Raw genomic sequence first — 14,024 nt, 5'->3', positions numbered from 1 at the left:
AATATGATTAATATGATAATTAAATGAAAGTTCAGAGTCAAAGTATAAGCCAAGGTATTTAATATGGTCAACTTTCTGCAACGTAATGCCATCAAGACAAGAAATACGAAATAAATGTGATTTGTATTTAAGTTTAATGTTCTGTCGAGTGCCAAAAATCATAGCATGTGTTTTGGTTTTATTGAGAAGTAACTTATTTACAGCAAGCCAGTTTTGTAAGTTATTAAAAATCAGACTGTAAGTCTGTTTCAATCTGTACTAAACTTGTATGTGAAGTGTATATAACCGTATCATCAGCATAAAGCTGAACAGAATACTTACAAATAGAAGGAAGATCATTAATAAATATGGAAAAAAGAAGTGGACCAAGTGTTGATCCTTGAGGCACACCACACTGCTGAGTTAGAGTGTCAGATTTGATCCCATTGATAACAACACATTGTTTTCTATTGTGAAGGTATGAGTTAAACCAAAGTAATGCAGAGCGTGATAGGCCAATAGCGTAAAGTTTATATAGAAGAATGTAATGACTGACCAAATCAAAAGCCTTTGTTAAATCAATGAAAATAGCACCAGTTAGTTCCAAATTGTCAGAGGCGGTAAGAATATTGTTGGTTAGTTTTAGCAGTGCAGTAGTTGTAGAGTGATTAGAACGAAAACCAGACTGAAAAGGTGAAAGGATATTATTTTCATTAAGATAACATGACAATTGATTATAAATTAATTTTTCGAACACTTTAACAACAGAACTAATAATAGAAATTGGTCTATAGTTGTTCAAATCTAGTGCCTCGCCTCCTTTATGTAAAGGAATAATGCGTGAACATTTCCAGCTATTGGGTAATTCATAAGTAGACAAAGACCTTATCTTCTCACAGAAAACGTGAGACTGGAAGGGATCAGGGAGCCAAATCCTCCAGGAGATGTCAACGTGTGAAGCAGGGACATCTGTAGTCTTTATGTCCTGTCTGAGGCCAGTCTCCAAACTACTTTTTGAGTGATTCCACTGTCGCTTTAAGTTTTAAGTCTTAGTAGTGAAGTTAAATCATGTGAACATTGTCAACAACCAATGGGTGCGCTCCCTCCAGCACAAAACAGGAAGCAGCAAACTGGCTAGAGCCGGTGGTGTTTATGTTGCTATGGCGCCGCGCTAAGCTAAAGGCTAAAGAGGGAAAGTTGCTGATTTTCAGGCCTTTGGAAGTGAGTCATCCAACAGGAGTTTTACCGCCTGATAAACACAGACCTCCGGGTACTGGAGAAATTCATCTGCATGGATAGCAGAACAGAAAATCAGCAGACTTTCCCTTAAAGTTACCAGCTAGCGGTAGCTAGCTAGCTTGGTTACATTTTTCAAAACAAATCTAGTTGTATTCTTGCAATGTGTGACCCTGCAAGATCCCCAGTCTTTACTTATTATGTCTTTAACGTTAGATTTAAGATGATGTCAGACTTAAGCTTTCTCAAAGTCTGTTCAAGTCTTTACCTGCCAAAAGTACTTTATTATGACATTCCAGTAAAACAAGCTCAGGTAAATATTATTGCACTGCCCCGCTATAACTGTCACAACATATAAAACAGTCGTAGCTAATCATCCTCAGAATCAGAAACGCCGCCTACACGTGATCCGCGATCAAACTGCTCTGCGCTGGCTGTGCCTTTTGTGTTTTAATATTAGGGAGAGCAGTGGAGATAACTCGAAAAGAAAGGTGCTCAAAATTTCAGCAGAGTGCTGTGCTTAACCTTTGGATTATTTCAACTTTGACCTCGTTGCCAAAGAATTTGCAAGGCACGACCGCCAGAAGCAATAATGACGTAAACCAAGTTCCTGCACTCTGCTCTACCTCGCTGTTTTACCTCGGATCATTTATAGGCGGCTTTAAGGGTCAAGCCAAAGTCATTTTACGTTTACAGTTAAAATGATGAAGAGGATGGAATGTGTAAAATATTTACTGAAAACTAGGGATGTCCCGATCGCAAGTATCAGATCCGAGCCAATAGCTCTTTTATCTTTTATCAAAGAAATTGGATCAGGGGCCTAAAAAGCTAATCGGGACATCCCTACTGAAAAATGTATAGACCCAAGAATATGGTTATTATAGTAGCACGTAGGCTCTAGTCTACGCTGTAGCCTAAAAGGGCCTACGGACTGTGAGATTTTATGAAAAACTGTATAATTTCTTTATATGACATCATGAGAATGTTAAGAAAGTGCAATACCGAATCGCTGGAGTGCTCCTTAAACATCTGTGTCAAAGTTTCAAACATTGTATTTTTGTATCAAATACTCACCCCCTTAACTACAAAATCCAGATGGCGTTCCAATTAAGTTTCGGGGCGCCAAATACCGTCTCACACAGACGCACGTGGCAGCCTTGAGAATGTGAAATGTCGCTGAAAAAAGGACAACCAGCTATCATCATAAAAAGGCAAAACCACAATTGCACTACATGTCAAGTTCTGTTGTTAACCCCTTTGGGGTCTAAGGGCATGTTGTCGAGTTTTACATATCTTCTTGAATTCACCTTTTAAGTGCATTAGATTATAACCTGATACTAGGGGTGTGACGAGACGCTTACTCCACGAGACGAGACACATCACGAGATTGGGTTCACGAGAACGAGACGAGACGAGATTTTAAATTTTTTTTTTAAAGAAATCCTCAATGATGAAATATATGAATGGAAAATAGTTTTTTTATTCAACTGAAAAATCACAAAATGCAAAACAATTTAGGTGCCTTTTGAAATCAACTATTAATGATGAATGTTATTTAACTTTTTTTTTACAATTTTAATGAATCATATGCAGTAAAGGACATGCAAACACTGCAAAATGTTTTGTATAAAATCTACCAACTGGTTTCTGCCCTGTGAAATCTAACTCCTTTCCACAAATCGAACATAAAAAAATAAACAGTACAAATAAAATAAATGTGTAAACAACAGAAAATGTTGAAATGCAAACAGTAAGTGTATCAATAACCAAAGTACTGCTCTCTCAAAACTACAAGTGCAAACAGAAACATTTTTTTTCTATAAGATAAACTACACAGAACAGCCTAAGATATGGTCATGTTATTTTTCAAGAATATAAGCATGTCGACTATTTCTGGCAGCAGTTGAGACCTTTGGGCAGTAACTATGTCTCCTGCAGTAGAAAAAACACACTCACTTGGAACTGAGGTAGCAGGGATGGAAAGGTATGCTTTGGCAAGTGGAGACAGCAAAGGATATTTAGGAGTTGCCGAAATCCGACATTTTCCACCACAGAAAATGGCCTCATATCAGCTGCAATGAAAACGCCTATGTCCCTCGTTATTGCCGTGGCTCTTGCACTTACCGGTGGCAGAGATGCAAAGGCTTCTAGAGTTGTTTGGCCTTTTAATGTTTTCGTCGCGGGTGCTGTAGTTGGTAGAGAGCTGTGGTGGTGCTGTAAGTGTTTTTGCATAGTGCTCGTGTTAGCCGCGGTATACGGCATTTTTTTCTTACAATATTTACATATTGTGTTCGTCTTGTCTGTCACTCTTTCGCCGTTTATTATTTCCGCAGGAAAACCAAAATGTTTTCACACAAATGATTTAAAAGTGGCAGGGGGATCTTCAATAGTAATTTCACGCTCCATCACGCTGACATCACATCGCCTCACGAGACAACTTTTCACCTCGACGAGAAGTCTCGTCACGTTTTAATCTCGCGAGATCTCGTAAAACGAGATCTCGTCACACCCTTACCTGATACCAATGTGTTTCTTATCAAAATCCAATCCAATCCAATCCACTTTATTTATATAGCACGATTTTAACAAACACAAGGTTTCCAAAGTGCTGCACAAAAGATAAAACAAAGTAAATAGATAACACAATAAAAGAGGTACCCACTATTAAATAAATGCAATAAAAAACGATTTAAATTGAATTAAATAAGTAAACATCAATTAAAGTATGCAAATATGAACATAACATCAACACTCTACCTGGTGTTAAAAGCCAAAGAAAAGAGGTAAGTTTTAAGAAGAGTTTTAAAATTAGACAGAGAGGAGGCCTGTCTAATGTGCAGAGGCAGTCCGTTCCAAAGTTTCGGAGCTGCAACGGCAAACGCTCGATCCCCTCTGAGCTTGAGCCGAGCTTTAGGCACCATCAGGAGCAGCTGGTCAGCTGACCTGAGAGATCGGCTAGGAGTGTAGGGGTGCAGCAAAATGTTTAGAACAAACTCAGCTTTCTGAGGGCCAGGCCGTGTTACTTAGCACACCAGGAAGTAACACGGCCATGTTGCTTGCACATTTTATTTGTTGATTGGCACAAAAACAGGAATGGCTGCTACCTGCACAAGCAGCACTTCTATGAAATAATTTACTCTGGCTTTTAAAGTCTCCTAATTATGCACATGAACAATAAGTTATTGACCAAAGTTGCCTGTTAGACCCTGTTTAGGAACTAGAAATGTGAACTGACCTATTTCTTTTAATGTATATTTTTTACTGAAATGTATTTATATTGGCCCAATGAAGCTTATTTTTGTATTTGTACTGTCTGAGGAATGGAAAAGCGTAAAGCTGAGGGATGTGTGAAGTCAAAGTTTTGTAAATATTGCTCCTGTGGTGTAAAATTGTGATGTACAATAAATATTACGTACAGATAACGTTATTTTCAAGATTCAAGATTAACTTTATTGTCCCACAACGTGAAGGAATTTGTGTTGGGCACTCAAACCATGCTGCAGCCATAGTAAAAACGAATAAACACAGACAGCATGTACAAACAACAAATACTGTACAATACTTTTGTGTTTGTCTTGTAATTTGTACATTTGTATGTGTTTTTTTTTTAATCTTGCACTCCTGACTGCAGATGAATTTTCCCATTTGACATAATAAAGTGACAATGATGATTGTAAATTTAAAGAGGAGAGTGTTTTTTCTTTTTAGAGCTGAAGATAGTTTTAGGTTAAAGCCTTCAATAGAGGGGGTGATTGGTAATGGCTAAACATGTTATTGCATCCAGTGTTGCCAAGTCCGCTTATGATAAGCGACTTTGGGCTTGTTTTTCTGTAAAGTAGCTTACAAATATTGGTAGTCGTGGGTCGCGTTTTGTTTTGGGCTTGTTTCTAAAGTGTAGTTGCTTATTTGGGCTTGTTCCCAGCTCCATAATAAGTTGTCAAGCTGATATTTTCTATATGTTATTTAAATGTACGAGTTTGTCTTGCCCATTGCCTCTGTCCCTCCCCTTTCCCCATACACACAGGAGACAGCAGAGTGTTTTACTGCTTCTAATTGGCTCTGACCCACATGGCAATGAGTACTAGCCAATCAGAGGCAGAGCAGGGCAATCTGTTTTTTCACTCATTTGTTTATCAGAGCAGGAAAAACTTTATTGCTGCACACTAAGATTATCAATCATTTCTCCTGTTTCTGGGTTATAGTTATTTAAAAATGGGATCTTCTGCAGTCCCTGCAATAATTAAGAATTTGTGAATTCAGGAAGATATTTATTTGTATGTGCAAATTTTTAAATTGACAATCTGTACCCACAGTTTAAAATCCGTCCCCACGGATTGTCCGGCTGTTCAACACGCACTTTTATCCCAGCGTGATCCTACTGACACAGGTGAGAGTCATCACCACCTCCCTTGTGCAAACATCTCTCACACACTTATCAATTCTGGGTTTATTTGGGTTAATGGACCTTTTTTTACAGCAGACATTTTGACCTGTCATAGTAGGAAAAACACAGCTGAAATTGATAACCTTAATGATGGCTCAATTCCATCAAGTGTCCCAGTAAGATATTTCAGTGAGTCAGCCCAACAATCATATTTCACTGCAAGAAGCATGTTTTTGAGGCTTATGAACTTGGAAGTTTGTTTTGGGCGCAGTGCATCAAGTACACAGTCTTTGGAATACCTCTTGAGTTCTCAAACTTTGCATGGATACTGGAGATTCAGCACGCATGTCACCCCGAGTACAAAGCTGCATGCTCTGGCCAGATTGCAGAGATTTAAGCACTGGGTCTCTCTCTCGCTCCACTGCATCTGGTTCGTGGCAACCATAGATCCTCAGGGCATTTTCAGGTCCTCGTGCACACTGCTCTCTGCTGTTCCCTGTATGACAGACAAACAGAATACCAAAATTAAGAAACGGTTATTTATTATTATTTATTGTCATTTAAATCAATATTAAAATGTTATGGTCATATTTAACTGATGATAGCCAATCATTTTTGCTTTGACTTTTATTTTGCATAGATTTACAGATTGTTAAACGTGCGTGCAAGGATCACCTGATGCACATATGAGGTTACATACATACATATTCATCAGTTAGCAACACCTTATTTAAAATTACAAACATTTATAGGCTACTGAATGAAAAGCCAATATGCCCGTTTTTCCAGCAGTAATGATGGAAGAGGGTCCTAGAGTTTAATAATGAAGTGAATAATGAAAAAATTAGCAATACCACTCCAAACCTCATCATCACTGCTGTCTGAATATTGTTTTTATTGTTTTTTTTATTGTGTTATAATTTAAGTACTTGAAGTTTAGGTCATCAAAACTGAAAGATAAATGTAATCAAAATGTTCAGGTATCAAGTAACCTAAGAAGTAAATTAAGCTTTAATGCAAACTGACTTCCAAAAGTTTAAGACAGTGTATGTATTTAGGACAATTTATTTGGGAATGGACTGGTGGTGTAGCTTTTTTTTTTAACCTTCAAATTTGTTACGAGCTGTAAACCAGTTGTAACTTTTTATAAAACACTTGCCATGTCCATCCAACTTGAGCAAGAAAACAAAACAACAAACTTGTGTAATGCATGTGTTCCTAAAACTTAAAACTTATTTTAACCACTTTTGGATTACATAATTTCTCATAATAACAGTTTGACACAAAAGCATGTATTGCAAAAACCTTTAAAAGATGTATGTTACTCTGATTGCTTACCTAATATGTATCTGAATGAGACAGAGCTTTGTGGGGGTAGCTGCAATGCTCTCTGGAGTAGATTTGATGGTCTCCTTGAGAACAAAAATCAAAAGGTGAATATAACCATATGGAAATATTTTACAAAAAATGTACACTTGAGTTTGCACAGTAAACCAGGGTTACGTATCCACTCTGTTAGAATTTTTTATTTACCAAACCTGTTATGACTTAAAGAAAAATGTTCTAGTTCTGTTATAACGTGTTCTTGTAATGTTACAAGAACAAGCTTATATGATTTCAGAAATGCTAAAATCTGTTTGCTGATGCTGAAAGCCAAAAAAACTATCTTTACGAAACAGAAAAACATGCATTGCCTGCGTTTTTTTTCTCTAAATGGACATTCTTTCAGTTAAAGTTCTGTTCTATGCCACAGGTTACTCCCACGAACGTTACCATGCAGGCTATCTGGATAATACGTGTCAAGAAGCACATGCAGCAATTCTGCACATGACTTGTGACATTTTGGTCATAGCTAGTAATTAACATCCTTTAATTTTCTCTTTATGGCTGCTTAGCTTGAGGCGAGTTGTTTGAGACTAGATTAAAACTGACCGATACTCCGCCATCTTAAATCCAGACATTGCGGCCACAAGAGGAATGGTCGATTTATTGAAATGTTCTACTAAAAAGGGGATACCATTTGATGTTAATAATAATAAAAAAAAAACACAAAGTAGAAACCGCATTTGACTAAACATAGACTGTAAGTTTAACGTTAGCTAATGTTTGATCTTAACGTTAGTGCACATTTGGAAAAAGCCTCGTGGCATCCTCACAATTGGTAATGTTAATGTTAGGCAAACATATGATAGAGGAAACCAAGTGCTATTTTAGCATGAGATAGAGAAAAGTAGACATTGAATTTTGAGTATAATCTTTCACAGATAAACATTGTTACTTACATATGTTTTGAGAAGTAATGTCCTCCGCAAGCTCTGCAAAAAAAACGTGGACAGCAACAGGGTCATGTACATTTTAAAATAAAGTCATATGGACAGTTCCACTGAAGGACTTTTTAGAGTGTACCAATGTGGTTCTTATCAAAATGTTTAGAACAAACTCAGCTTTCTGAGGACCAGGCCGTGTTACATAGCACACCAGGAAGTAACACGGCCCTGTTGCTTGCCCATTTTATTTGTAGATTGGCACAAAAACCAGGAATGGCTGCTACCTGCACAAGCAGCATTTCTATGAAATAATTTACTCTGGCTTTTAAAGTTTCATAATTATGCACATGAACAGTAGGAGTCCAGTTACTGACCAAAGTTGCCTGTTACACGCTGTTTAGGAACTAGAAATGTGAACGGACCTATTTTTTTAATGTATTTTTTTACTGAAATGTATTTATATTGTCCGAATGAACATTATTTTCTATTTGTACTGTCTGAGGAATGAAACAGCGTAAAGCTGAAGGACGTGTGAAGTTGAATTTTTTGTTAGATATTGCTCCTGTGGTGTAAAATTGTGATGTACAATAAATATTACATACAGGTAACATTTTTGTCCTTTTGTGATTGTATTCATGTCTTGTAATTTGTACATTTGTATGTGTTTTTGTTTTTTTTATCTTGCACTCCTGACTGCAGATGAAGTTTCCCATTTGGCATAATAAAGTGACAGTGATGATTGTAAATTTGAAGAGGAGAGGAGTTTTTTAAATCAAAATTGGCCATTAGGGGGCGCTATAATGAATGTAGAGGCCTTTTGACAAATAAATCAATGCATTTAAATGGGAATAATTTGCAATGGAAATATCTCTGCTGCAGTAAATGCTATCATCACAAAACTTGAGATTATTGTTCGACATACCACTCTGTGGCTCTCCACCAGATATGGTGATGATCACCCTTTAGGGGGTGCTATAATCGAGGTAGAAGTGTTCTGGCCTTTTATGCAATGAAGAGGACATTTGCAATTGCATTTCACTACAGACTTTGGACCTCGCACTTAGTCAAATTTCCTGACTTTTGCCTCGCCGCCATCGTGCTTTGGGTTCTCCTTTCGCAGGCTCCGCTTCCGTGGGCTCTTAGCGTCGTCAGGGGCGACTCGCACCAGGGGGGACTGGCGCCGGGAGGCTTGGGCCTCGTTCATAACTGCTTGCAGTTCTAGTTCTTTTTAGAGCTGAAGATAGTTTTAGGTTAAAGCCTTCAATAGAAAGGGTGATTGGTAATGGCTAAACATGTTATTGCATCGTTGCTGCTCTACATGAAACGATCTTGTGCGATACAAACCAGTGGGTGACGTCACTGCTGCTGACTTTGTTTTTTAAAGTCGACGGTTTTTATGCACAATCTCAAGCACGTGTGTAGAAGTGTACACAAAGCACAAAGCAGTATCTGCTTCAAAATACATCACTGATTTATGGTTCCTTTGTCAAACTAGCAGAAAAAATGCAATGCAACTGGCGGCCAATGCAACCCCCCCCCCCAACACTTTACACAACATGGTTTCTGCAGCTTTCAACAAGTCAAATTTAAGACCTTTATGAATGAAATGTAAGACCTACGTACAGTTCTCAGCATAAGTGAATACACCCATGCTAAAGTTGACTAAAAAGAGGTATAAAAAAATCATCTTTTGGAAATTGACCTTAATTAAAAAAAATTGGAAAAATCCAAACTTTAAGGACACAAATTTTCCTTGTGAATTAATGATGTATCGTACATAAATAAATGTTCTTCCTTAAAATACAGGGGGCATAAGTAAGTACACCCCTATGTTAAATTCCCATAGAGGCAGGCAGATCTTTATTTTTAAAGGCCAGTTATTTCATGGATCCAGGATACTATGCATCCTGATAAAGTTCCCTTGGCCTTTGGAATTAAAATAGCCCCCCCATATCATCACATACCCTTCACCATACCTTGAGACTGACCTTATCTCGACCCTACCATAGTACAAGAGAAATCTGAAATGTACTCAATTTAAACAATTGTACAAAATACAACAACCACATCAAATACATTTGTATTTCTCTACTGTTATCTCAATTTATTTGCATTATGTTACCTAATACAATCAAACACTGTTAGTTTAGCTAAAGTAAAATACTTATTTCCAGCACGGTCCTTGGTGTTTCACATGTAAAACAATATAACATATAACATAATGAGCTACAGTCTACTAATGCTGCAAAATATTAGTGATGAAGAGGACCTTCATTGCAGATTGGTATGGGGTACTTTCCATAAGATCTCTCAATGCAAATCAAACCAGCTACTAGGCTAACGGAAATTTTTTGCTGAGAACTGTACATCATGACGTTAAAGTACAACAAAATGCAGTCACAAAAGTACATGCAAAGTAAATACATGTATTCAAATTGAATAAAAGCGACACAAAGTAATAATAATCCGTACATATACAGCAAATTATATTTGATATATATATATATATATATATATATATATATATATATAATTATTTTATTTACCACAGAATAAGAAAAAGCATTTCAATGAGCATGAAAGGTAGCGTTGCATGGACGTAGGGAAATTAAGACCTGTTTAAAATAATTTCAGACCTAGAACACAATACTTCAGTGAATTTTAAATACTGGTAATTTTGTTTTATGTTTTTAATTTTTAAGGCCTAAAATATTGTTTTTGAAATTTTAGACTTTTTAAGACCCCGTGGAAACCCTGCATAAATAGGGACATTTGCACCTTAAATTGAAGGAGAAAATGCACAAATTGTTGCTGAAACATTCACCAGAATGAAGAAAATGAAGTGTCCTCAATGTCCCCCCCCCCCCCCCACTGTTGGACCCAAAGTTGCGCCCTTGGTTAGGGTCAATTAGATGATAGATGAACATTTATCTTATAGGATTGCAGTTTTTTGAAGAATAAAAGACAATAAACTTGGTTTTTAATCAACGCATCGCTAGTCTCACATGTCCAGATCATACTCCAGAACTGTCTGGGTATGTTCACTGGCTGTGAAATCAAATATCCCTTTGGGACAATAAATCAAATCAAGATAACTTAGTTATCCACACAAAATGACGTGACGACAATACTGCTGTTGCTTCCTATCTGCTGCCTTACTTACACACTAAATATCTTTTTGTAGATACAGTTTATATCTTAGCTCATTCAGAGCTTTCCCTTTCCTGTTATTTATTTCACTTCTGCTTGGATGCTAAACTCCATTTTGTGGTCTCAGTACTTGCAAATAAAGCTGAGTCTAATCTAATCTAACTCAGGAACAACAAGAAACGGTTGACTGAACAAAGGAAAACCAGAAAAAGAAAGAAAAGTATATCTATTGAAATGACAGAAAGAAATTAGATTTCTTACAAACTATCAGGCAGAGTGAGGTAAGCTCCATCTTGTTTTCAACGTCGTCTTTGTTCTATTCAGTTTCAGTTCAGTTAACCGTTTATCCACATCCTGGCCTCAGTTGAAAATGTGACAAAATGTAATCACAGGTTGAATCACTAATACCACACTGTAACAATACTCTGTTACAAGTCAAAGTCCTGCATTAAACATTTTACTTCAGTAAAAGTGTGTAAGTATCATCAGGAAAATGTAGGTAAAGTATTAAAAGTAAATAAAAATCCTCCCATTTTAGAAAGTGTAAAGGATCCAACCAGTTGTGCGTTTAATGGTCTAGTCATCTCAGCTGGACTTGTAGGCCGTCATATTGTTGGCTAGTTTACTTTAGAATAAAACATCAGATTTTATAAACATGTGTTTTGTGTGCAGGAATCTTAACGTGTAAAGTAACTAGTAACTAAAGCTGTAACAGATAATTGTAGTGGAGTAAAAAGTACAATATTTCTCTCTGAAATGTAGCAGAGCAGAAGTAGAAAGTGGCATGAGTACCTCAACAGTTGGACTGAAGTACAGTACTGGAGTACATGTACGTAGTTACGTTCCACCGCTGGTTAAGTCATGACTGGTTATAGCTCTCTCTCTCTCGTAGCCCCTTCACGGAGCTCCCGCAGCTCTTCCTTAAATAAACTGTCTGTACACTTACAAAGTTCTCAATGCTTCGGCTAACATGTAGGGACCCTCGTTATGCTACCGTGGAAGTGTGGTGATATTTTGAGCCTTTTTAGTGGTACAAAATAGCAATTTATTTTTACTTTCCCTGTGCCCCGAATACTAGCGTTGTGAGCTAATCAGTGATCCGCGCTAGCTTCTTTCAAGCTACAAAAACATTCGATTAGCATGAAAACATGTCCCAGAGAACGTCAACTCTGTACCCATCTGTTATTAACCCCCAGGTTCATTTTGCGCCAGAATTGTCCTTTAAAATGGCCTACAATAATATATGGTGACCTCTGGCTGATGATTATTCCTTTGTGTGTTGCTACACACTTTTTATTTTATATGTATAGGTATGTATGTATGTATGTATGTAGGCCTATGTATGTATGTAGGCCTATGTATGTATGTATGTATGTACAGTATATGTATATACTGTACATATGTGTGTGTATGTGTGTGTATATGTTTATTATTTGTGTGTACGTATGTACATGTGTATGTATGCATGTGTGTATGTGTATATATGGGTATACTGTATGTGTATATGTATTTTTTAGTTTTGTTCGAAATAATAAATGAAATTAAATTATAAATAAGAAAACATGTGTCCAGAATTAGTGTGAAGGGATGACATAAATACCCCAAACATGTTGAAGTTTAACTCCTTCATTAAGCAGTTACAGTGGGGTCGCATATTCTGACAACTTACCCAGTGTGCTGGTCTATTACATATTTAGTCCTTTCTTTTCTTTACAGTAGAATATGATTATTTTAAGTTTTAAATGTAGGTCCAGTGTAAGGTTCTAGGGTGGGTTATTGCACATGTAACTCGTGCATGCAGTCTCAAAAAAAAAATATATACGTTTAGAAACATTTCAGAGAAAATGTACCTTAATATATTTGATTTACTTTCAGATAAACATATGTTATTATGCCTGAGGTGGTTGATATGGTCACCAGCGGTTTACTCCTTCTCCTTAGGAAGCTATAACAAACCGAGAATAATCATACAGCTCCTGGATGTAATGTTTTAATGTCTCCGCCGTTTGCAGCGCCCCTCAGTCACAGTTTCAGATGGGACAACGCGCAACGGACCGGGTAGCGTCCGACATGGGGATGATGATGAAGATCGAGTACTATAAGCTATTTCTGTTGGTCGCTCTATGGTCGAAGCCCACCGTGGAGGTCTCAAACACAGGTAAGCTCAGTGGGGAGACTTATCTTGAGATGCGTGGACCCTTTTGGTCGGATTGCACGCATGTCACAGTGAACTGGGGATATGGCGCCGTGGCGCTTACCTTTGCTGAGCTTGTGGTTGATTTCCCCCGTTCCTACTAGACTTGTCACTCGAAATGTGTCACCGCTGCTGGTGTATGACCGCCTGACCCTTTTAAGAACCTGTAATTCTGCGGAGAGAAAGGGGCCGATCTACGGCTCTGGCGGACTGTCAAATAGGCTACGCTGCCGGCTTCCTGGTGTCCATACCGGTGTGCGCGTGCACTTCTCCCCCGCCACGATTTTCATCTTCTGGCCAAAACAACATCAAAACTGTCAAAGGGTTTAATAATCATCTCAGCTGGACTTGTAGGCCGTTATATTGTTGGCTAGGTTCATTTATAATAAAACAGATCTTATAAACATGTGTTCTGTGTGCAGGAATCTTAACGTGTAAAGTAACTAAAACTGTTAACAGATGAATGTTGTGGAGTAAAAAATACAATATTTCTCTCTGAAATGTAGTTTTCAGTAGTAGTACCTCAACATTTCTACTTAAGTACAGTAGCCTACTGGAGTAGGCCTAAGTGTACTTATTTACATTCCAACACTGCTAATCAACTTATTTGAGAGTCCTGTAATAGTCAATATTAAATCTATTAGCGATAGGCCTACATATTTGCATCTGAGGGAATAGCCTATGTTACAAATGTTTCAAATCATTAACTTCCCTGTATTGAAAAAAACGTTTTGGCACAGTATGGAAGTGACTTTAATTAGGCCTGACCTTGGATTAGCAACTGAAAATGTGGTTATAAAAAAAAGGATCATTC

The 14,024-nt window shown here is 37.4% G+C and overlaps 1 long non-coding RNA gene across 2 annotated transcripts; it reads right to left on the bottom strand.

The window, feature by feature from the left end:
* Positions 1 to 4,561: 4,561 nt before the first annotated feature.
* On the bottom strand, positions 4,562 to 13,450 carry LOC114573992 (uncharacterized). 2 transcript variants are annotated; one of them, XR_003695006.1, is made up of 4 exons: positions 13,275 to 13,450; positions 7,882 to 7,914; positions 6,938 to 7,011; positions 4,562 to 6,095 (listed from the first exon to the last, which is right to left on the bottom strand). It is a non-coding gene; the product is annotated as an uncharacterized LOC114573992 (long non-coding RNA). The 2 variants fall into 2 exon arrangements; XR_003695005.1 differs by lacking the exon at positions 13,275 to 13,450 and adding an exon at positions 11,278 to 11,385.
* Positions 13,451 to 14,024: the final 574 nt, after the last annotated feature.

Source organism: Perca flavescens, chromosome 19 (assembly GCF_004354835.1).
Source record: "Perca flavescens isolate YP-PL-M2 chromosome 19, PFLA_1.0, whole genome shotgun sequence".
In the NCBI taxonomy this organism is placed as follows: domain Eukaryota; kingdom Metazoa; phylum Chordata; class Actinopteri; order Perciformes; family Percidae; genus Perca; species Perca flavescens.
The sequence above is the reverse complement of the archived record's forward strand: the minus strand, read 5'-3'. Positions and strand labels throughout refer to the sequence as shown.